The sequence below is a fragment of the Tupaia chinensis genome, unplaced genomic scaffold (assembly GCF_000334495.1).
Source record: "Tupaia chinensis unplaced genomic scaffold, TupChi_1.0 Scaffold139190_1, whole genome shotgun sequence".
Classification (NCBI taxonomy): domain Eukaryota; kingdom Metazoa; phylum Chordata; class Mammalia; order Scandentia; family Tupaiidae; genus Tupaia; species Tupaia belangeri.
Window position 1 is genome coordinate 1,068,557 of NW_006199080.1, and position 26,836 is coordinate 1,095,392.

A 26,836-nucleotide genomic window follows, 5' to 3' on the forward strand; every position below is an offset into this window, starting at 1 on the left:
AATGAGGCCATTCCATATATTACACTGCCTTGTGACTGTCAGAATGGATGAAGTAGATGTACATTCAGCAACCTGGCTATGTCTTAAAAATGCATTACATTTCAGCTTTTCCCCATTCAGGATGATGTTGGCTATGGTTTTTTCATACACAGCTTTTATTGTGTTGAGAAATGACCCTTCTATGCCAATTTTGCTGAGAGTCTTGATCATGAATGGATGTTGTATCTTGTCAAATGCCTTTTCTGTATCAATTGATATGATTATATGGTTCTTATCTTTCTTTCTGTTAATATGGTGTATTTCACTTACAGTTTACATATGTTGAACCAACCTTGCATCCGCAGAAGAAAGCCTACCTGGTCAGGATGTATAATCTTCTGTATATGTTGTTGGATCAATTTGCCAGTATCTTATTGAGAATTTTTGCACACATTAATATATACCAAATGTCCACACTCTATAGCCAAAACTGAATGACCAGAGGATATAGAAAAATAGAAAATGGTTATAAATACCAGAAAAAGGGTGGGAAGAGGGTGGGTGAAGGAAGAGAGACTGAAGAGAGAAGTTGGGGAGAAAAATGGAGAGGCGGGACATTCGTGGGACAGAGAGATGGGTTATTGTCTGTTGAGGATGATGTGTATAGTATTCCCAACTGGATTGGCGAGAAATGTATACATGTTGGAATATTCACTTTGCAAGTTAAGTGACATATGTGATTGAATGTATAAAAGAAATTGAAATAAAATATATTTTTAAAAATGCACTACATTAATGTAAAAGTAAGAAGCAGAATGATTGTTTACAATTTTTATGTAAATTAAGAACGTATATCTAATGTAATATTACATACGTTTTTAAAGGATACATGTGTTAAAATACATGTTCAAATGCATAAAAATGGATTAGCATCAAAAAGTAATTTGTGAATGGATGAGAAAGAACAAGTGCTTTTTCCAGAATTATGAAAACCTTCTATTGAATAGAGAAGTGCAAGTAATTCAATCTTATCATAGTAGAGCTAACAAACCCACCAACAAAGAATATAAAATAATATGACAATTATAAAGTTAACATTTTAGTATTAATGAAATGCTAGAAAAATTATAATCTGGGGTTATATCATTTGGAAATTTAGAATTCTACTCACATAAATTATTTTTGGTAAAGGATTTAATTCATGTCACTCAGAAGGTGACTATGGGGCAAACATTTGCCTTTTTGGGGGTCATATTTGTGGTTATTTGAGTCATTGTTATAATTTTGTTAACATAGAATCACTTTAAAAATGCATCCTTGTTTAATAAGGTAGTTTTCAGATAAACATTCATGCAAGAAATTGAATCATGTTTTCCTTAGGGATTCATTCTCCATATCTCTAGCTATGCTGCTGCCAACATTGGTATAACAAAATTGGTTAAAGAAAGCAATGGCCAGAAGTCATAGAAATTTAAAATGCATAAAAAAGTAATATAATGATAAAAAAGTATTTTATTAAGTAATACCTTCTATAATTTTTTCCTGGAAAAAGCATTTCAAATAAGTGAATTTGTATATATATTTAAACTTTGGCATTACTTTAGGAAATATCTTGTCTTAATATATTTTGGTCTATTGAAAAATTACCTGCCTTTAATTCATAAAGTATCTTTACAATTTTGAAAAATGTTTCTTATTAATATTCACAATCTATAAGGAAAGGGAAAATTGTGTCTGTATGTGTGTATTACTCCATTTACTTACATATTCATAATTATATTGAGAGCATAATTGTCATAAACTCATGGCATTGAGTCTTGTTTTCCTAACTTTAAAAAAAAAAAATAATACTGCCAGAGGGTATATGGGCTCAACACAAAGAGAGAGAGAGACAAAAAGTGAAAAATCACCCCCCCCTCCCATAGGGAATGGTCATAGCACAATCTCTTGTTTTCCCTCCCGTTGAGATCTTGGAGGAGGCACACACACATGCCCTGTATGTTCTCAAGGCCCTGAGTCCAGGACTTGAACTAAGTAGTCAGCTATATCACTGTGCCACAGGCTGGTCTCTTAATTTTAAAATAATAGTAATATTGATAATAATGCTTGAAAAGAATGCTGTAAAACTTAAAAAAAATGAAGGCATATAAATCCATTATCATAATGGCTAACAACTAGTATGTATTTAATGATAATACAATTATTAAAATAAGAACACAGTAGTATCTTTTAAAATTACTAGAATAATTGTGTGGAAAATATTGATGGCCTCTCAAGTTATTGATGACACAAATTTTAATAACATAATTATGAGGGACCAGCAGATGGGGTAATGATTACATGAATGGATTCCCAAGTAGTTGACCACAATTTGACTTGTGGACCCGGCGACTTAAACTCACTTCAGGCACAAGAGTGTGCATGCCCAAGATCCTGAGAGAAGGGAGACAAGATTGCTAGATAGCCATCCCCCCCAGGGAGTGATTTCTCGCTTTCTGTCTCTTTGTCTTTCTCTGTCTCTCCAGCGAGTGCATGCACCCTATAGCAAAGATCTCTCTTTAAAAAACTCAACAGTGGGAGTATACTTGTCTTACTTCAGGTAGTTTTCCATATTGGTTTAAATTAAGGTTCAAGAATGAAGTCAGCATTTAAGCTAGAATATTTCAGTATTTTTCTCTGCTTGATATTTCTTTCTATGCAAATGTCTAATTTTGCTATAGTGTGTTCAAATATGTGAATAAAAAAAGAATTTTAAATCCACAGGTAAATGTTTTGCTAAACTCTAGAAGATAAACTACAAAATCAATTAAAATAATGCTGGAAAATCTTGCTTTCTATCACACTCTGTTTTTATCAGAAAGACTCTTTCCAGTAATTTTCTCTAACTTTCTGAGAAAATATTAAAAGACCTTCATTTTTAGGTAAGCTGATATATTTAACAACTTAAAGTGTCAAGTATATAGACTCAAATTCAAGGAAACCTATTGTGCAGTGGTGTTGAAAATATAACTGTTCATCTACTGGCTCAAAATAAAAAGCAAATAAATTGCATGAACCCTCTCAAAAACACATTAACAAGTATATGTCAAGGTAGTGATGTGGATTTTCAAAGAGTTATTTTAGACTTTTTTCATTTTTTTAAGAGGAGAATTAGAGATTATACAATAAGTCTGTGTTCACATATAATGAAGTGAGTTCACAGCATCAGGATTTTCAAAGCTAAATCCCATACTTAAGGAAGACTGTTTCACTTTAATCCACTTGAAATGTTGAATCAAAATATATAATTAAATCTGCTCAGTGTGAGGGATGAATAATGTATATTTTGGATGTCACCCCTAACAGCATGGAAGCCATTTTCCAGTTTAGGTGGTAGTGACTCAACTTGATATTGTCTGTGTCATCATCTATGACATGATAAAATTGAACATTTGGCAGCATACTGACTTAAAATATAGCATAAACACACACACACACACACACTCACACACACACACACACACACACACACTTGCTAGACATTATACAAGATGTCAGAATTTCTGTCAAACTTTGGCGTAATATTATGTAGCTCACATATATAAAGGTCAAGCAAAATTAAATTTATGCACAAAAGTAACCAATAAGCAGAAGAAAAGCACCATTTATTATGATCATTATTTGCTTATTGAAATGATCACAAAAGCATGTATCAAGTACATTACTGGATAAAATTTAAATGTTCGTAACTATTTTTGACATGCTCTAAGATTAGAAGTAAAAAGAAATGTTAAAAATCCAGTAGCCTGATTTTGAGAAAATTATCCATACTGTAACTAGGAACGTAATTGCAATGAAGTAATCCTCATTTACCACTTTTATTTCATAATCATTTGTACGTGTTCTACTACAATGTTAATTTTTAGTCGTAAGTAGGTTGCAAACATTTGTAATGTGTCAGTATATATTTGGTAGATATTTTTAATTTAGTGAAGTTAAACATAACAATTTTACAACCTCAAGAGGTCATAATTAAAATATCCTACTCAATTATGTGATCAGTTACTTTTATATGTCAAAATTTACTATTCTCTATCTCACTTATGTATTAAAATGAATGGAGTCATGTTTATGCAGTAATAATATATAAGAAAGCTTCACAAATTTCATAAAAAGTGAAATTAAAGAGTTTATTTTGGTGCAAAAAGATTTAAATCTATGCAGAGTTTTTTTATCATACGCATTTTATAAGAACTTTTGGAAGACCTTCTACCTATAACTAAATCTGAATTTTATCCTAAAGTTGCTGATATAATTTATAATTTTTAATATACATTTGGATTATTTAATAAACAAAAATAGAACTTCTGCTAGTCTAGTAACTGGCAGGAGAAAATTATAATGAATGTTCTTTATTTATTCTTTATTGCCCTCCTCTCCAATTCTACTCTATGTTTTTGTTACTTGGTATATTCTCCAGGAGTCTAACCTCTCTGTACTGGCTCAGAGGGCTTCCATCTGCCAGTCAGAAACTAAACAGCATGGAGAAACTAAGTCTAGAGTATGTATTTCTCTAACTCATTCCTTTTCATGTTTCCCTAGGTGTGTTTCCTGTCTCTATCCAAAGCCACAGTTCCTATGACCAGCAGATGTCACGGTGGTTAACATGGACAATTGCAATTTGAGTCATGGACCTGGCATGAAACTCACTAAAGATGCATGTGCGTGTGTCGCCAAAATCCCACGAGAAAAGTGAAGGAGAAGGGGTTGTCGAGTGACTCTCTCCCCTAGGGGGGGTGATTTCTCATTTTCTGTTTCTCTTTCTCTCTCTGTCCTCTCTGTCTCTTTGGGTGAGCACCCACGCCCTATAGAAAATCAAAATAAAAAAAGCCACAGTTCTTATTAGGAATGGTGTCTTTCAGATAACACTATTGTCAATGTAGTCCAGAAAATATTTTCTCTTCCTGAAATTGGGTAAGAAAATATAGATACCTGTTCTGATGACTGAAATACATTTCCTACAAAAGGTTAAGATTTTAAATTTATCTGACTACAAGTTAGGCTGTGTTTACTGTTTGCTATATTTGAAGGTCTCAGAGATTATAGATAATTTATGGTGTACTTCTTTATGTCTTTTCTATTGACCTTGGGTTTACATAGAGACTTCTTAAATAGGTTCTGAGATGCTCAGTTCTTTTTGTTTGCATTGAGTGCTACTATACCGGAATCCTGCTGATTTGATGATAATGTATGGAGGGAAGAAAATATTATATGGTTTTATGACTAATTTTAAGCTATTAGTGACCTCGAGCTCTTGCCTATTTTTTGCAAAGCCTCTCAGTTTTCTCTGTCCCCATTTACATGTTACATAGGATGCCTAGAGAGGCTTGAAATTGGATATTTCCCTTCCCCATCATGGACTCTGGTAAAATAGTTTCTAATGGGATAAAGCCTTGTTAGAGGAACTTGCTGCTTTTTAAAATGACTATTCCCACCTGCCCCATGTCAGAAGCATGTGGATATTTTTCTTTGATGTTCACTGTATGAGCCTGGTAGGACTCCTGAAATAAATTCTTGAGGTTGTGGATGCTTTGCTAATGCTTAGTCCATGGAATGTTTTGACTTTCACTTTTTAAAAATAATTATTTTATTTAACTATATTTATTTATTTTAATTGGATGAGAGAGTGATAGAGCTAGAGAGAGAGAGAGATAGGAAAACTTAGCCAGCAAACCGCCAGGTCCAGGACTCAAACTGCAGTTGGCCATGTGGGAGTCCAGTGTTCTTAGACATCATGCCACCTGCTGGCCCTGACTTTGACGTTTTTTTAGAAAAAAAATTGCCAGAGGGCATGTGTGCTCACCAGAGACAGAAAGGCAGAGAGAGAGAGAGAGAGAGAGAGAGAGAGAGAGAGAGAGAGAGAGAAGAGAGAGAGAGAGAGAAGAGAAAGCCATTCTCATGGGTCATGGACAACCCTCAATTCTTCTCCTCCATTTTTCTCTCCTGTCAAGGTCTTTGGCATGCATATTTATGTGACCACTGTGTTTTTCATGCTGCAGTCTAGAACTCTAAAGATTGATTGTCCATGTACAATCCAGCTGCCATAACCATCAGGCTTCAAAGTAGGTCCCAGAGCAGGCCCCCAGAATATTTCAACTTTCAAGCTTGTTTGTGCTGAACCTTCAGCAATTTCTCAGTCACAGGGCTACATTCGCCTCTCTGACCCTCTGATAAAAGGGGCAAGAGTTATCCCTGCGACCACAATACTAGTCTCATGTGGAGTTAATAACTGTTCATTTTCAGTTATTCAGTGTTTTTCCTGTTGTAAAGATGAGAGTAACGGCACCGAAGTTCTTCATCTGCTAGACCAGATCCAAAATCTCGAATGTGTTTCTAATATCGGTTTGTCAACTAATTTGTACATTCGAATTAAAGCATTTCTCAAGTTAAAATATTTATTTTATTTACTAGCATCTTGAGTATATGGAGTACTTAATCTTTCTATTCCTTTTCATTCTTTTATCAAATTACGCGCACACATTATCAGCTAAAAGTTTTTCTGTTTGTTCATTTAGTTTTTGCTATTGGGTACATGCACCAGTACAGAGAGAGGCAAAGTGAGAAGTCATTCACCAGAATAGATGGGCACACAACACTGGCCTCCATTCCTCTCCCAGGACTTTATGCATCTACACATACCTGCCAGGTGAGTTCTTCAAGTTGCTGAGTCTGGGACTCAAATAATGCAATTGGCCATGAGGAATCCAACCGCCTTAATGACCACACCACCAGCTGGCCCCTAGGTAAAAATATTTAAATAAAGGAACAACCATTGTCAGTTATTTATTCTTGTCTATCTTTTGATCAACATATGTATTCGTACATTATTTTTATCTCATTTTAGATGATTAAGAACAATTGAATGAAAGTTTATCAGGTTAATAAAAATAATGATTAAATAGTAAAATATTTGAGAAAATACATGCAATATTTATAATTTGAGCTGAATTTTATTCAAGACAAGAACAATATAAATAGAGTAAGCAATATGATTTCGCCATCTTTCAATTTCAGGAACCATGAGTCCAAATATCTTTTGAATTTCGTAGATGTGCATTTACAGTTATATAGAAAGGGCAAAATACTTATGATGAGTTGTCAAGACATTTTTATAGTTACATTTATGTAAAAACTCATGTTTCTCTTATTTTGGGATCATGATTAGATTTCCAGTTACTCTAATTAAATGGCAGATTTAGTATGTGGTTACACAGATCGAATTACTTTTTATCAGTGATGAATTAAACTAACTTGTTGCTCTGAAACTATAAGACACTTACCTTAGAGTATAAATTCAGCACAATAAGACTTTTCCTGTATCAGGAGTAAACTACAAGGCATGAACCCTCACTTTGATAACATTTTGGGAAGGAATTTACTCCATGAATGTAGATGTTTATTCTATACTAGAAAAGAAAAAAAGGGTAAATATTTTTATTTATTTGCCAGAGAGGCCATGTGGCCATCAGAGAGAGAGAGAGAGAAAGGATGCCTCAATGGGGCATGGTCACTGCAATCCCTTCTCTGCCATTTCTCTATCCTGATGGGATTTTGAGTATGCAAGCACATGTGCCCAGTATGTTGTTTTTTTTTATTTTTTTTTTTTTTGAGAGGTTTTTGCTATAGGGCGCGTGTGCTTGCCAGACAGACAGAGAGAGACATAGAGACAGAAAGTGAGAAATCACCCCCCAGGGGGGATGGTCACTCCGCAATCCCTTCTCCTCCATTCTCCTCTCAGGATATTGGGCACGCACGCACATGCACCCGGCGTGAGTTTTAAGCCACCGGGTCCGGGACGCGAATCGTGGTCGACTATGTGGGAGTCCAGCGACATAGCCATTACGCTAACTGCTGGTTCCCAACCCAGTGTGTTTTTTAAGCTCTCCAGGCTGAGATTCAAATCTCATGGCCAGCCACATGGGATCTGACTCCCGTAACCTTTAGGCTACAGGGCCAGCCTGAAAATGTTCTTATATGTTATCTACTTCATTACCATCATTATTTGTACATTGACTTGACTTCAGTTTATGTATGACTGCATTAAAATATTCTTGGATTAGAATGCAGTAAATGACTAGCATTAATTTATATTCAGTTGATATTTAACATCTATTATGACCTAATTCTGAGGTTAAATGATGTGAAAGAGGAGGTGAACATGCCCGCAAATATTAACAGTCTAAAAGATATCAATTTCATTTTATTGTAACAATTAATTAAATGGAGCTGGTGGTAACATTTAGAAAAGAAAGACAATGAAGAACTGGAAAGGGTTTCTAAAAAATTTAAATGTAATAGTGGAGGACTTACCTTACCTAAGAAGTGGGTTGGGGTTGAAAAGTCATATACATAGGTATTTAAGTGCATGAAATACTAGACAAGAAATAGAAAATAGTTCATGGTCTTAGAGTATGATGTGATTAAAATAAAAGGTTAAACAGGGGCCAGCAAATGGCATGGTACTTAAGACACTGGATTCCCACATAGCCAACTGTGGCAGTTTGAGTCCTGGACCTGCTAGATTGAAAATTACATCTGGAACATGTGCTTGCATGCCCAAAATCACAGGAGGAGAATGGGAGAGAAGGAATTGCAATGTAGTCAACCTCCCTGGGGGAGGCAGTAATTTTTCTCAAAATAAATAGAGGCTTAATAATTAATGCTATAGAAGTTCTATTTTTACTTTGTGTTTATAGGAATCGAACAAATATAAAGCATAACAATAATTTTAAAAGTACTTTTTAAGCATTACATTATACAAATGGTGCTAGGGATAGGCAATGAAATTAAACATGTACAAAATAAATAGCAGAAAACTTTAGAAGGAAGATATATACAAAATTAAAACATAAAAAGAAGGAAAAGGATGATGACATTTTAGATCCAAGTAATGATTCATTTATAATAAATTTAAAAAGTGAAATAATCTACTTCTCTGTTACCACTTCTCTATGTTACACATGAACATTGTTTCTAATCTCTACTTAATTTTGATTTACAGGAATTTCATAGATATGGAACTATAACTTCTCTGTAAAAATTCATTATTTCTACTTTCAAAAGACTGCTTTGACTGATAGTGTTGATTTGTATATGATCATTAATATAATGTTATCTTCTCAGTCACATAGCATATCTAAAGATAACATTTTATTTTTTAATAATACTTTTATCATGTTGAAGTTTATTTTAAAACCTGATTAAAATTTGAGCCTCAAAGTTTATTTATTATCACTATTTTATTTATTTATTTACTTATTTAGAAGAGATAGAGAGAGAGAAAGTGAGAAAGCCACTAGGTCCAGGACTCAAATGGCAGTGACCATTTGGAGTCTAGTGCTCTTAACCACTGTGCCACCTGCTGGCCCCCCAATTTTTTAAATTTTATTTTATTTATTATTAGTATTTTTAACTTGAATACAGAAAGAAAGAAAGGTAAAGTGAGAACAACTTGTTTACTATGTTTTCATTCTTTGTGTAATTCCTTAGCATTGGTAGATGTGCTTTAGTTCAATTTAAAATCAGACCAAATGAAGTACGTTATCGAAAGTTCACTCTCTAATGTAGCAGCATAAATTGAGGAGGTAGATAATGAATATAATGAATAGTTTTAGGTAACTTTTTAAAAAAGAATTATTTCATTCAATTGTAGTCATCATCATTATTATTATTTTAATTTGACCAGAGAGAGACAGAGACAGAGGGAAAGTGAGAAAGCAAGTCACCGGGTCTGAGACTTGAACCATGATCAGCCATGTGGGAGTCCAGTGCACTTAATCACCATACCACCTGCTGGCCCCTGCATTTTAGGTATCTTTTTCTGTTTTGTTTATATTTTTAACTGTCAGAAACTCCTTTACTCATCATTCACACTTTCTGTTTCTGAAATCTATAGAACAAACTAATTTTATACTTACAGAAGATCATACAGGTAATTTGTGTAATATTTTCTATTAATCCAACTCTTCTGATCTTATATATTTTGTTTCATTATAGTTTGTGAGAGAATTTTGTTTCACATTTTACCAAGAAGAGCACATTATTTAGCCTTGTCAGTATCAAACTGCTGTAATGAGGCAGAAAAGGGATCTATATATAAAGTAGAAATCATCTAAAATGAAGCGTCGACAATTTTCTAGAGTTTGTTTATATTCTTTGAATAGAGAACAAAACTGAGCATTGACCTATTTCCGCCATGTTTCAAATTCTCCTTATACAACATTGTCAATCACCAGTCACATTGCCAGAAATGTGCCAAAGATTTCAGGGTTGCTCAGGTAGGATTGCACCACAAGATATGCCCTTTAAGTCAGACTTAAATCTGATATTTCAGAGCTCTCCTCTTAAATCCATTTTGTAGTTCACTTTGTGAGTGACAGGGCTAATTGGTTCACTCTCTAGTAAGGTTCCTTTGCAGAACTCAGATGATAGATTTCTGAAACTGTCAGGCGGACAATTTAGTTCTTGATATTTTTTCACCTCCCCATAGGTCTGGGAAATATTCTTAAACACTCATTAAAACGGTACATATGCTTTTGTATGTGAACATCAGTATGTGGATGCCTCTGAGAACATAAAGTTGTAACCTATTTGAGATATCCTGGGTTAGGCTATATCAAAATGATCTAAAATTTTGACAATGTGAATGGAGTGCTAAAATATTCAACTGACAAATAAAAATATCAGTATAAGTATTATGTGACACTTTTCATAAACAAGTGAACCAGATGCTATGCTATTATGCTTGTTATGTATTCTGAATTTAGTCTATGTGAAGAGACACATGCAGTATTACTAAATTCTGTTCATCCTACAGTTTTCAGATTTGTGTGACTATTTTACTGAAAATTTAAAAAAATGTATAAACATCTTCATACAACAATAATGAGTAGAGTTTATGGATTAAAAAATAAGCCAAATGGGAACCAGCAAATGAAGTAACAATAACATCACTGGACTCCCACATAGTCAACCGCAGTTCAAGTCCTGGATCTGGCAGCTTAAAGAATATGCCAGGCATATGAGCATGCCCAAAATCCTCGAGGAGAACAGAGAATGGATTTCGCCATGGCCATCCCCTCTGGGGAGTGATTTCTTGCTCTCTGTCTCTCTCTGTCTCTCCCTGTCTCTCTGATGAGTGCACACACCCTGTTGAAAAAAACACTCTAAAAAAAAAAAAAGAAAACAAACCAAATGTAAACAAGAAAATGAACTTCTTAAACTTTCAAATCTCCATGTAGTTTTTCTTTTATCACTTATTGAGATTATCATGTGTTGTTTAGAAATCTAGTTAAAGAGGAATTGGTCACAAATATCTCTTCATGTTGTGAACTTTTTAATATACTTTTCAACCCAATATTAATAAAATAAGTATTATAATCTACATTTATAAAATAATATCTATGTGCCTGATAATATGCTATGGTTTCAAATAATTTTATGTGTGTATATCTATATATGTGTGTGTGTGTGTGCATGCACACACACATACATATATATGACTGTATATACATAATAGTTATTGATTTTTCATAACTGCTCCAAGAGGAAACTATCTTTCTGTTCCCGTATTCAATGACTGGATTTACAGATAATAAATGGAGAAATTATGATTTTTACATTGAGATTATGAAAAACTATGGTATTATGTTGAGTCAAACTAGTGGTTTTATGTTAACATTTTCGATAATTGATTTTTAAAAATTAAATAATTGTTCTGAAGCAAATCATATAATATATTTATATTAATTTCTTAAACTATTTTACCAGAGCATGAGGAAGGGAATCAAGGGGGAAAAAAAGGAAGAAGCAAAGCATAATAAACACAGAAACAGAAAATTTTCATTGATGATAGTATGTATGGTAATGTTTTTGGACTGATATGTAGTGTTTTCATGCTGGGAAGATTCATGTTGTATGTTGTGGAGATGTACAATGATTAAAGGTAAAATAATAAAATACAATTAAAAAAGAAGTTTTGCCAAAGGGAGCATATGGTCACTGGAGAGAGACTGAGAGAATGAGAGAAGATGAGAAAGCACCTTCCCACAGGGAATGGTCACACAGGGATTGCTCACTCATTTCTCCCTCTTTTTAGGATTTTGAGCCCATACTCACATATGACCGTGTTTTTCAAGCTACCCATCCCGGAGACTGCACAGCTGGCCATACAAAATCCAGCCACTTTAACCATGGTACTTGCAGGCCCGATATAATCATAGTTTTAATTTTCACATAATTTGAATAAATATCTTGCTTGTTGTTTTGTAAAGTTAGGTATGATGCTGAGGTAAAACCTGTTGGGGAGAGTCTATAAATATTTACAAATTATTCATATAAAGTTACTGTTTGAAACAGTTATATGCAATCTTTTTCTTCAATGGGATGGGAAGCTAGATTAAATCACCAGTGTCAATTAATATGTATATGTATATGTATTTCTATATATATATGTGTGTGTGTGTGTGTGTATTACCCAATAAAGTTTTCAATATTATTATATGAAAGGGAAATGTATATTCACATCTTACTCAGCATGTTATTTAAATCTTCAAGGATTTATTTGTATATCCTTAAAAGTAAGAATTTAGTTTCTTGTTTTTACTCAGACCTGAACCCATAAGAATACTGAGACAAGCTATTGTTATGCATATTCTAGCTCTTAATGACATACTTTGATTCTGTTTTGAGCATTTCTATTTTTTATATTCTCATTTATTCTTAAACGTTTTATTTTTCCTCAATTTTATTAAAAGATTATTTGAATATTGAGAGTTGTGTTCTAAAAATATACTTTTCTTTTAATTTTGTGTTGCTAGTAATCTTATGTCAAATTGTGAGGATAAAAAATATTGAGTAGTTTTTATATTAAAATCCCTTTGAAATTGATTGAAGAATAATATCTTTACTCTTAGTATTATTTTGGCCTAAAAGAATTGCATATTGTTCTATATAGCTGTCCTTCCTTTACTTATAAAGGTAGAATTAACTTATCCCCTAAACTTTTTCTATTTTTAATTTTTTAAAAAATATTTTAAATCACATGCTTGTAGTAAAGACAAGAGCATAATTCAATCATTGAACTTTTAGCCTCTTAGTTTTTCTGCTGAATGATATTTTCCTTTGAGTTTACCTTTAAATACTAAGTGAAAGAGTGCTCTTTCAATATGCAATAAAACATTCAATTTCAAAGTATATTACAAGTACATTATTTCAAGAGACAGTTTTGTTTTGTTTTTGCTCTTAACTTCTTATGGAATGAGAGCAATGGGGGAAAATAGAGCTGACTTACAACATTTATAAAACACAGTACTTAACAATTTTACCTTAATTTTTAGAATAAAACAAATTTTATTCTCAAAACCCTTAAATTGTTACTAAGTACATTGTGATGGTTAGTTTTGGGGTATAAACTTGACTGGACCCTCTAGAAACCCAATGAAGCATGTTTCTGGGTGTGTGGGAGTGTTTCCACAGGAGATCAACCTGTATGTCTGAATAAACTACGTGGGAAAGACACACTCCATGCAGGCATCCATGAGCCAATCAGTAAGGGATCTGGGAGAAAAATGCAGAAGATGAAGGGTCCCTTGGAAGAGAATAGGAGAGATTTTTTACTGCTCTCTTAACTATTAGAACTCAAGACTCACCTGTCTTTGAACTCTAGAATTTACACCAGAGGGCCCTTCCCCCACCCCTAGGTTCTGATGCTTTTAGCCTTGGACTGGATTTTGAGTGACATCATTAGCTTTGCTCCGGCTAAAGCCTTTGAACTTGGATTAATCCATGCTACCAGCAACTCAGGATCTCCATCTTGAAGACAGCCTGTTGTGGGATTTCTTAGTTGCCAAAATTATATAAATTGATTCCTCAAATAAATATTTATATATAATCATACATCTTCTATGGTTCTGTCTCCCTAGAGAACTCTTAATATGCACAGATTCAGACCAAACATGAATCACATCATCACAGTGGTTTAAAGGAAACTGCTCATACCATCTGTATGTATGTAATGACTGCACATTGGCAGAATAAATTGGACTATGGTGATGATAAAATTACCTTGAAAATACACAAAAAGTACAACTGTTGCCCTTTATTTTGAAAATCAGTCCCTAAACATTTGAAAGCACACTCCTGCATAATATCTACGTTCACAATTCTTCATCTTAAAACAAAAAATTTAAAACAAGGTTACAATCAGGAAGAGAAGCTTGGATAATCTCATCATTGATGGTAGAGTCAGATATAAGTGGAAAGAGTAAAATTTGGATTAACAAGTACAATAAGGATTAATTAAAGTCAGAATGTTTTCAAATTTATTTCTGTAATGATCTCTTATTCGAGATTTTCTCACATATTTGTTCAACTTGTTCTTTGGAGTTCTCATTCTCTGCAGTTCTTATTCTTTGCAGTTTACAAAGAGAACAGAAGATTACTTAATAAATAGCACTGCCGTTTTAACCTGAGGAATAATACAATATCCTGTTCAGCTATTCATTGAGGCCATACAACCATGGAACTCAATGCGATTTAATCAAAATTCTCATTAAACCAAGAAAGTTAAAGCCCAGCATGTAGAAAACTTATTCTTATTGACCGAAGAATAAAATAAATGGACTACTTAAGGGATTTTTCACTTTTGAATTAGTTCTTTTGAATGAAAGCATAAATCCAGATTAAAATGTTTGGTTTTGATCATTACAGCTGTTTTCTATTTGAACACAGAATTTACAGCACTAGATTACTTTCTGGGAATTGATTATGTTTGTAACACCTTAAGAAATAACTCTTGAGATGTTGTGTTTTCTATAAGTTGTAAAGCCCTGGGTGCTGTATAGCTCCCAAACAATAAAAACAAACACAAAAATTAAAAAGTTAAATTAGCCCTGTAAGTTCACAACGTTTCCCAACATATAAAGAATATATCAAAACTGATGGATTGTGGAAGTGACAAGTTCTGGACACTTACTTACATGTGGCAGATGCAGCCAGACCATTATAAAAGGAATTTCTCTAGAATAGCTAACAGATTGGTGGAGGTGGAGCACAGACAGGAGGAAGTGTAGAGTCTCTCATATCCAAAAAAGCAGAAAAATTTGTGTCCTTTTTCAATTTTGCTTTATCATTCCATTAGGCATGAACACAAAAGATAAGCAGAATCTTGCATAAGTATTCTCATGGAGTAGACCTGGAGGAGGGAAAGAAAAGCAAAATCCCTACCCTGGGACCTTCTGCCTTGTGTCCTCCAAATAACAAAAGCCTGAATCTAGATAATAAAATATTTAAAGCAAAAAATAGTAGCAATGTTGTGTTTATAGCATATTTCTAAAATATCTATGCAATATTAACACAAAATTCTGAAGGGAAGAAACTGGGAATATATTCTGAAAATGTCCTTAATTTACACATGAAAGGGTATAACAGTATTTGAAGATAGAATTATTATTTAAAGTCTGGAGTGATTTTCTTTTTTGGGGGGGGAAAACAATGCAAAACTTTTAAATAAGTACAGTAAACACATTTAAGATAAAAACAGAAGCATTCAATAAACCCAAGTTAAATGGATAACCAAGCAAGACCTAACTGTATGTGGTCTTTCTGAAATCCACTTTATATATGGAGACACAAATATGTAAAAAAATGAACCGATGAGGGAGCAGCTGATGACATAATGGTTATGTCACTGGACTCCCATGTTCATGGTTCCAGTCCCGGACCCAGCAGGTTAAAACACATTGGGCGCCTGTGCATGCGTGGCCAAATTCGAGTTCACACACTCACTAAAATAATTATACACCTGGACCAAGTTGAAGAAAATTGAAGGAAGATTTAGCATACAAAAGTTGTTCTATCTAATGGACAACTATAACAGAATAAAAAAGAATACTAGATAATCTCAATAGATTCAGAAAAAGCATTTGACAAAATTCAACATTATTTATTATAAAAACACTCTGAGATCAGAAGATGGAGTAATGGTCTGAACTCTCACATGGACGACCATGGTTTGAGTCCTGGATGTGGAGGCTTGAAAATCACTCCAGGTGAATATGTGTGCATGCCCAAATCCTGAGAGGAGAATGAAGGAAAAAAGACTGTGGTGTGGCCATCTTCCCGGGGGATGATTTCTTTCTTCCTGTCTCTGTCTCTGTCTCTCTCCAGCAATTACACAAGCCCTATAGCAAAAATCTTTCAAAAAAAAAGTTCAAATTAAATTAAAAGCACTCAATTAGATAAAAACAAAACAAAACAAAAACCCTTAACATATTGAAAGACATTCAGGGGCAGAGAGTAAAATGGTTTTCAGAAGTTGGGGTAAGACAGGGAGGGGTGATGTTAGTCAAAGGTACAAAGTTTCAGGTAGACTGGAAGAATAAGTTTTAATGATTGGGGTCAGTAGGTGGTGTGGCCAAAGGTACTGCACACCCATAAGGTTGACTGCAGTTTGAGTCCCAATCTGGTAGCTTAATTTCACTTTCCTTCTCTGTCTTGCTACTGAGTGCATGTACCTTATAACAAACTAAAACACTGATAATAATAATGGAAAAAAATAACAAATTATTCTGAAAAAAAAGATTTAGGGATTTACTAGAAAACATGATGATCAGAGCTAATTATAATGTATTATATATTTGAAAAATGCTAAAAGAGTAGACTTTTTACATTCTTACCATAAGTAGATGTGGTGATGGATATGTTAATTAGTTTGGTTTAATTGTTCTACTAAATATGTGTGTGTGTATATACATATATATATATATATTTATATATATATAGAGACAGAAAGCAAGAAATCAACCCCTGGGGGGATGGCCACACGCAATCCCTTCTCCAATTCTCCTCTTGAGATGTTGGGCTTGCGCACACACACACACACACACACACACACACACACACAGACACACACACGCAGCATGATTTAAGTCACTGGGTCAGGGGCTCTAACCATGGTCAACTATCTCAGAGTCTAGCGACGTAATCTTTACACACCATCTGTTGGTCCTTGAATTTAAAATTTAAAAAATACGATGATGAAAACAGCCAGATTTACACCTTTTACTAATCTTAAATTCATTTTAAAATTTATTTTAGTTTTAATAATTAACATAGAAAAATGCATAAGAAACCTAGGAATGCTACAAAAGTCATGTTTAGATATCCTTGTTAATGTTATTAATAATCATGGAATGATACTAAACAGAATGCTTATTTAGTTCTAAGAAAACCATTGATTCCCTTCAGAGATACAGAAGATTAAGAGACAAGTCTTATTGTTGATTTGTTCATTTATTTGCTATTTTTTGAGTTACTGGGATGTGGAAAAGACCAAATGTGTTGTGAAAAACTGGATATATACCATTATATTGAGATCAGCCAGACGAGTTCAAGTAGCTTGAAATTTAATGACAGAGACTTGTGTCCAAATGTCAAGAAAAAAATGGCCATTAGATAATTGTGGTCACTACATATTGCTAAGATATGAAAATATAAGGTGTTAAATTTTTAGTAAAATACAGAGAAAAAGAATCTTTGTAAGCTGGAAGATACATGGGGTAATATACAATTTATGGTGTTCTTCGAAAAGTATGTAAAGAAAAGAGCTTGGCTGCAGAAAAAAATAATAAAATAAATTTTATAGTAAGAATGTATTCATTGGAGAGAGTAAGAGAAACAATCTGTTTGAGGAGTCACTTCCGATTTTCATTTAAAGAGAATTATAGAAAATTGAACTAGACTCCTGTAAAGCAAGTAAAATCGAACTTGATACTTTCTTTCCTTTTTTTTTTTTTTTTGAGAGGTTTTTTCCTTATTGGACACGTACGCTCTCCAGAAAGAGAGAGACAGAGAGATAGAAAGTGAGAAATCACCCTCCAGAGGGGATGGCCAAGCTGCAATCTCTTCTCCTCTATTCTCCTCTCAGGATCTTGGGCACGCACACACACGTGCCCGGCGTGAGTTTAAGCCACCAGGTCCGGGACTCAAACCATGGTGGACTACGTGGGAGTCCAGTGGCATAGCCATTACTCTGACTGCTGGCCCCAAACTTGATACTTTCTTGAGCAAATTTTTGTACATAGATAACCAGGATGTAACAAACTAACTACAGATATGCATATTAAAATGAACATATGAGAATCTATAGAAAATCACTTTAGTGGGTAAATTATAATATTATAATATCAAGAGGTGGAGGGAAAACAGACAGCATCATCAATTATTTTGAAGAAATTTATTTATTTGGGAACCAGCAGTTAGCGTAATGGCTATGTCGCTGGACTCCCACGTAGTCGACCACGGTTCATGTCCCGGACCCGGTGGCTTAGAACTCACGCCGGGTGCGTGTGCATGCGTGCCCAAGATCCTGAGAGGAGAATGGAGGAGAAGGGATTGCGGCGTGACCATCCCCCCTGGGGGTGATTTCTCGCTTTCTGTCTCTATGCCTCTCTCTGTCTGTCTGGTGAGCACACGCGCCCTACAGTGAAAATCTCTCCAAAAAAAAAGAAATTTATTTATTTGTCTAAGAAATGATAATATCGAATATATTATTTTGTGTCAACACAGGTTTAAAAAAACACAGTTCTGGGACCAGCAGTTAGCATAATGGCTATGTTGCTGAACTCTCATGTAGCCAACTGTGGTTTCAGTCCCGGACCAGTGGCTTAAACTCATGCCGGGTGCGTGTGCACGCGTGCTCAAGATCCGGAGAGGAGAATGGAGAAGGGATTGCGGCATGGCCATCCACTCAAGGGGGTGACTTCTCGCTTTCTATCTCTCTGTCTCTCTCTGTCTTTTTGGAGAGCGCACGTGCCCAATAGCAGAAACCTCTCCAAAATAAATAAATAAATAAATAAAAATAAACTTCAAAAAACAAACAAAAAACACAGTTTGGGACATAAATACCATATTGGCAGAGGTAAAACATTAAGTAATTTGGTCTCCTGCTTATTTTTTTCAGATGATCATAATTAATTTTAAATAAAAGGCTTATTTTATATCTTCTGATTAATGACTGAAAATTTACAAGCACAATATATTCCAAAAATATTTTTAAATTTATTAATTAAATTAATATTGATAAAAGTAAACAGAAAGGAGAAAAGGAGATCATACATACATGTGTTTTCTCCAGAAGTTTACATTAGTTGTAAGGATTTATGAGGCGTCTTTAACACCCTTTTACATAATTTTGAACAATGCCAAGTACATAAATTTGAACATGGGAAGGATACAATTTGATATATGTATAAAAAGAGAATGTGCTATTATCAAACTCTTTCAAAAACATCTGAAAATATTTTTTTGGCATAGGCTTTGTCCTTAATTACCTCATGGTACTTTTAGAAGAACTTTAAAAATATTAAATCCATTTAAGGTTTTGACCTGCACAGGTCTAATAGTAATAAAATCTATTAGTATTTTTAAAAGTTTATTACCAAATATTTATTCAGCTTGACAGATATTTCCTGGTCATAAAACAAATTGTATTGTAAATGCATATTTTCTTCTGTTGAACTGAATTTTAAATAATAATTATTCACTAAAAAACTAATTTTCCAGCTGACTTCCTTATACTACATTTTATAGCCTCTCATTGAATGCTATTTAACCATGTGTATTTGCAAAGCTAACTCAAACAGACCAAAAAAAAAAATCCTGTGTAAAGAAGATTGATATATAACTTTTAATTATAGTAAAATATCACAAAGACTAATAACAGCAAGCTTAAAGTAGAAACTAACCATGTTAAAGCATAGAATGAACTTTTAGAAAACTCATAGGAAATTATGGCCTTAAACAAAGAAATGACCTCATAGTCATATTGACAATTATTATTAGATTAAGAGTGTTGGTCCCTCAATATTTAGCTTGACTCAGAGGATGATTAGAGATAATTAACTTGGGAAACATTCAAATGCGGATTTAAAATTTGTTGCAGAAGGGTAATTTTCTTGGCCAGGTGTGATAATAGTTTAAATAATATAAAATAGATTTACAGAATTTTTCACCATTTTACTTATAATTACAATCATACTGAAATACTCATGACAGTGGAAATGCATAGATATTTACTAATGTAGTATGTTAAGATGTACTCAAATACATATTTGGATATGAAATATGAGTGAAGGAAGAACTTGCAACTATTTCACTGCTGTGCATGTATAAGATCATTTCATCATTTTGAGAGAATTAGACTTTTCTTTCTTAGCATTATTTTCTATTAAATATCTACACATCTTACCTAGAATAAGCCTATTTTCAAATAATAAAACATGTGCAGATACTATTTTTTATATGACTATTAAAAATGTAAAAGTCAACATTATATTTCCTGCATGTTGCAGCTTTCTGAGTGAATAATTTTCAACAATGTAGTTTTTTTTATTCACTTAAAAATCTGAGGTTATCGATTCAGGTCTAGTATAGTGCTTCAATGGCCCAATGTCTGCTCTCTATTTTTATAGGTTTGATTTATCTATGCTTTCTCTGTTATGCATAGTGTGTGTTAAAAATACAGCAAGGACCACGAGATATACTTTATTCTCACCACCACGTGGAAACTTTACAAAGATTGGCCACACGATAGGGCACAAAGCAAGACTTTACAGATTCAAAGGCACCGAAACTATATCCAGCATCTTCTCTGACCATGATGGAATTAACCTTGATATTAATTTCAGAAAAAAAAAATCCTCAAAAAAACACAAATACATGGAAACTAAATAAACTACTCTTGAATGACTTCCCAACTACTAAAGAAATAAAGACTGAAATCAAAAGATTCATGGAAGTCAATGACAATGAGGACATGAGTTTCTATAATGAGTTTCTACGCTTTTGCTGTCATAAGAGGGAAGTTCATAGCAATCAGTGCACATAAGAAGAAGGAAAGAAGGCAAATGGAATCACCTAACATCATGCCTGAGAGAACTGGAAAAGCACCAGCAAAAAAATCTAAAAAAACTCTTGGAGAAAAGAAATCATAAAGATTCAAGCAGAAATAAATAAAACAGACAATAAATGAACTATACAGAAAATAAATGAAAGTAAAAGCTGGTTCTTTGAAAAGATAAACAAAATCAACACAACACTACCTAGACTGATTAAGAAAAGAGAACGGAACCAGGTAAATAAAATTTGCAGTGAAGCAGGCAATATAACAACAGACATAGTAGAAATACCAAACATCATTAGAGGATACTATAAACAACTATATGCCAAGAAACAAGAAAACCTGGATGAAATGGACATATTCCTGAACACATATAATCTACCAAGTTTGAGTCAGGAGGACATAGAAAGTTGAATAGGTCCATAAGAAGCCATGAGATTGAATCAGTAATAAATAATCTCCCAACAAAAAAAAGCCCTGGTCCTGATGGCTTCACTTCTGAAGTATACAAAACTTTTAAAGGAGAGTGAACCCCCATTCTACTCAAGTTATTTCTAAAAATCCAAAAATATGGAACTCTCCCAAATTCATTCCCTGAAGCCTCCATCACCCTTATCTTTAAAACGAACAAAGACATGACAAGAAAGTGAAAATACAGACCAATATATCTTATGAATGTAGATGCAAAAATTCTCAACAAGATACTAGCAAATGATATTAAAAAACATATACAAAAGATTATACATCACAACCAGGTAGGCTTTATTTCAGGGATGCAAGGATGGTTCAACATACACAAAACCATAAACGTAATGCACCATATTAACAGGAAGAAATATAAAAATCATATGATCATATTAATTGATGCAGAAAAAGCACTTCATAAGATAGAACATCCCTTCATTATCAAGACTCTCAGCAAAATTGGTATAGAAAGGTCGTTCCTCAACACAATAAAAGCTATCTATGAAAATCACAAAGCTAACATCATCCTGAATGGGGAAAATATGAAAGCTTTTCCACTAAAAACTGGTGCAAGACCAGCGGATGGCATGGTGGTTAAGGTGCTGGACACTCCCCCACATGGCCAACCATGGTTCGAGTCCTAAACCTGATGGCTTGTTTTCTCACCTTCCCTCTGTGTGTGTGTGTGTGTGTGCGTGTGTGTGTGTGTGTGTGTGTGTGTCTGTGTATGTGCCTCTAGTCGAATTAAAATAAAATGAATGAATAAATAAAATTAAATAAATATTATTTTTGAAAAAAGAACTGGTGTGAGACAAGGATGCCTACTTTCTTCACTCCTTTTCTGTATAGTACTGGAAATCCTCACAAATGCAATCAGAAGGAGAATAAAATAAAAGGCATTCAAAGAGGAAACGCACACACACACATACACAGTAAAAGGTCACTGTTATTTTAAGCATCATTTCCTCAGTATAGACAAATAAATAAGAAAAAGATAAAGGACAAGGACAAAATGTATACATCCATACCTTTTCAATCAAAAATAAGTTATTACTGGTAGCATGTCCAGTAGTCTTCCATTTGCATGGCATTGGTTGACACCTGTGTTTAAAACAGAATCCATGTTTTATGAGAGACAAGTAGAGGCTAGGTTTTAAACAGTGGAATCTCCCTTTGTCCTTTCTTCTTATGAAATGCATCACTGTAATAATGATCACTGCAATTTCAAGCTTAGTAAGCATCTAAAGGGCTGGATACCACCTAGTTTTAATTAGATCACATTCTCATTATAGCCATAGTGGACACTGCACTTTTCCACTATAATTTTTCAATAGGATAGACTGAATTTTATGTAAGGTAGCACCAATTAAATTTTCAGACTTATTTTTGATAACTAATATAATAAATTATTCTAGTTGTTATGACAACCAAAATTATGCCCTATTTCATTTTTCCTTTTACTGATATTATGTGGAAAACATTTAGCAAATACATATATATATTTTTTTTTTTTGGAGAGGTTTTCGCTATAGAGTGCATGCGCTTGCCAGACAGACAGAGAGAGACATAGAGACAGAAAGCTAGAAGTCACCCCCCAGGGGAGATAACCATGCTGCAATCCCTTCTCCTCCATTCTCCTCTCGGGATCTTGAGCACGCACACACACGCGCCCGGCGTGTTTTAAGCCACCGGATCTGGGACACGAACTGCGGTCCACTACGTGGGAGTCCAGCGACATAGCCATTATGCTAACTGCTGGTTCCTGCAAATACATTTTTATCATGTACTGTGTCTTGGTGAGTTCAATCTGTTGCCTTACTACATTTTTTTTTTCTATTGAGGAACATACGCCTTTAAAACTTAAGTAAAAAGTATCTTTCAGTTACATCCTCCCTCAGAAATTATTTTAAAAATTGTTTTAAAAATTTTTCCAACAATTTTCTTTCTATATGTTAAGTACAAAGATTAAAGAAAAAACATTTTCTGCCCTTTTTTCTATAGCTTTTACATAAATTCAGCCTAAATGTACATTTATTATATTTTTTCTAATGAATTGGTCATTACTGTGATATTCCGGGAAATGCTATTGTTTAACTTCAAGAAAATGTCCATAACATTTTTTTTGCAGGATTCATTCATAATTTATACTTCCTTCTTAGGAAATCAACCTTTTGACTATAGTCCTAATGACTATATCCACCAAAACCTGAAATCCTGTTGTGATAATATCGCTCCCTCTTCCAGACACTCCTTAATTAGTTAATAAATTTAACATTGACTCAGAGGTATTTGCAGTGAGTAAAGGTATTAGTTTTTCAGTGGTCACAACACTGGAGATAAATACTGATGATGGTAGAGGAAAAACATGCTTCTTTTGGCTGCAGTTGCAAGATGCCTTGTTTTATTTGAAGGTCCTGTCCTAAGATATATGTCCTAGGATCTCATATATTTCAATATATTTACTTCTTTTACTGAATTATATCCCAATATCTATAGGCTTATTTTCATTAATTGGTTCACTTTTTAAATGTTACATGTGTATCTTTTGTTTCTCAATCCTGCCAATTATAAAATGATGAATCATAGTCTTCACTTCTTTACAAAATCTGAGACTTTGTCTAGAAAACTTTAATAGCCAGGGACCTGGATCAGCTATATCTGATTTTCCAAGTCATGATCTATTGTCTCCTAATAGTCCAAATGGGATTGTGTTAGAAATTTCAAATATCATCTAAAACATTGATTTGGAATCTTTGTGCCTTAAAATATGAGAAATATGGCTCTAGAAAATCCCTTCCCATTTGTGCTATGGGGGGGCCTCTTTCTCCTTCTAATTGATGTGGAGTAACATGCTAACACCTTCCATTTACAAATATGACATCACTCTTACTCATTTTTTTTCTGCTCTAGCTGAAAGCTGCTCTTAAAGAAGGATGTTCTAAAAGCCCACATGTTTAGCGTAATGCTGTCTTCCATGAACAACTGCCTGGAAATCTACCATTTTTTTTCTACTTTCATCATAAAGACTTCTAGTGAAGTAAAACTTCAATTAACAAATGGCAGGGCCAGCAGGTGGCAAAGCAGTTACATCACTGAATTCCCACATGATTGATGATGGTTCGAGTTCTCATCCAGGTGTCTTGAAACTGACACCTGGTATGTGTGTGCACTTATCCAAGGTTCTAAAAGGAGAATGGAGAAGGGATTATGATGTGGCCATTTTCCCTGGGGGCTGATTCTCACTTTTCCTCTCAGTGTCTCTGTTTCTGTCTCTCTCGTCTCTCTGGTGAGCATAATGCCCTAAGGGAAAAAACCTCTTGAAATAAAAGAAAATAAAACAAATGGCCTTTTAGAAAACCCTCTCAGGTAAATGTTTCTTTACATGAGCTGTCTCAGGTATTTCCCCAGACACATTTAAGAAAGTTATAAAATTAATAATTATAAAATTAGATAATTTTCTTTAAAACACAGCTTCTTGAGGGCAAACCAGTTTTGTGGTAGTTAGGGCTGCTGCAATCCAAATGGTCAACTGTGCAGCTGGAGGAGACCAACGGCTTGAGAAATATGCCAGATGCGTGTGTGTGCACGCATGCTCATAATCCCAAGAGGATAATGGAAAAGATAGGAATACGGTGTGGCTATTGGGGATGCTAGCACTCTCTCTCTGTCACTCTTTGGCAAGTGCATGTGCTCTCAAGCAAATTAAAAATAATTTGAAAATAAAAATGACTACTTTAGGTTTTTGAAGAGGAAGAATACTAAATACAAAAGCACAATCTGGTCCAGATATGCTTTTTAGTCAGCTAAAATTATTGCCTGCATTACTAAAGATGATAAAATTTAAAGAAGACCTTGACAGCATTTTGCTGTTTTAATTATTGTACTATTTTTTTTGTCAAATAAAGCTTGGAATGATATTAGCCAGTGGTCTAAGAAGATATATTTTATTGCTTAAAATGCAAAGCTATAAATTTCTGGGTTTAACCTTTTTCTTCTAAAAAAAAGGAATATTTTTTTCTTTATTTTTTAAAGAATTTTTATCATTTATTTAGTTATTTGCTATAAAGGTGCATATGCTCACCAGAGAGACTGAAAGAGACACAGAGACTGAAAGAGAGAAATAACCCTTCAGGGCTGATGGTCATGCTGCAATCCTTTCTCCTCCATTCTCTCTGGATTTTTGGCATATATGCACCCGTGCTGGACAAGAGATCTAAGCCTCCAGGTTCTGGACTTGCCTGCGGTTGACTACATGGGAGTCCAACGATGTAGCCATTATGCCATCCTCTGGTTCCAAAGAAGATTTTTGTATACCATAGGTTTTTACCTGATAGACTAAAACTTATTTTTTATTGAGTAATAATATTATAAAACTATTTTGAAGTCTTGAATCTAAATAATTATAATCTGTGAAAGCAAATAATATTAAAATAGATTACATTATTTTTATATTCTTCTTCTTTTTTTTATTTTATTTTTTGAAGAGGGTTTGCCTTAGGGTACCTGTGCTCACCAGAGAGGGAGAGAGAAAGAGAGTCAGTGAGAGGGAAAGTGAGCAATCACCACCCTCCCATGGTGGGGGGTTGTGGAGCTGACCACATCACAATTCTTTCTCCTCCATTCTCCTCCCAGGATCTTGCATGCAGTCACACTCCCAGTGTGATTTTCAAGTCACAGAGTATGAGACTCTAACTGTGGTCGGCCATGTGGGAGTCCAGAGATGTAACCACTATGCTATCCGCTGGCCCCATAGATTATATTATTCTTAAGTTAACATTTCTTCTTATCTTAGTTGATCAAAATTAAGTGGGTGATCCAATTATTTAGATCAATTTAAAGGACATACCAGAGAATGAGAATACAAAAGTGACATGTTTCCTATGCTCCATGAATTCACCTTCATATCTATATTGTGGGCTTCTCAATATTCCTGATAGTTTTTTTAGATGTGTTTACTAAATAATTAAAGAATGAATGATTTTCCCTAAAATACATCTGCATACATTAAAACACAGAAATATGCATTTATTATAGCTCACTTAGGAGGCCTATGTGTTCATCTCACTTCTCAACAGAAAATAAGGTAGGGTGATATTTTCTAGCCTGATGAAAATGGACTTATACTGGGCCCAAAAGAGACAGGTTTGTCATAGTTATATTCTATCTTAACAGAGAAGTAAATTCAGAACACTTTCATTCTCTACTTTAAAGTTGATGGCTTAGATTACTGAATATAAAACAATTTTTTTAAATCTTTACTTTATTAGAAAAAAAGCTTATTTTATCTTTATTTTCATTTAGTACTTAACATGGCTCACTGAGTATGACCAGTAGTATGCAAATTCAAGAAAGTAACTGAGATGGGAATGGACAAAAATATAATTAATATGTTAAAATCTGAGAATGTCAACAAGTTCAATATTTTAAATGATATCTGAAAGTGTGATCAAAATG

At 33.9% G+C, this 26,836-nt stretch overlaps 1 pseudogene; it reads left to right on the forward strand.

Moving 5' to 3' along the window:
• LOC102476980 (uncharacterized) overlaps positions 1-26,836 on the forward strand; it is a 58,744-nt pseudogene that overhangs the window by 1,471 nt on the left and 30,437 nt on the right.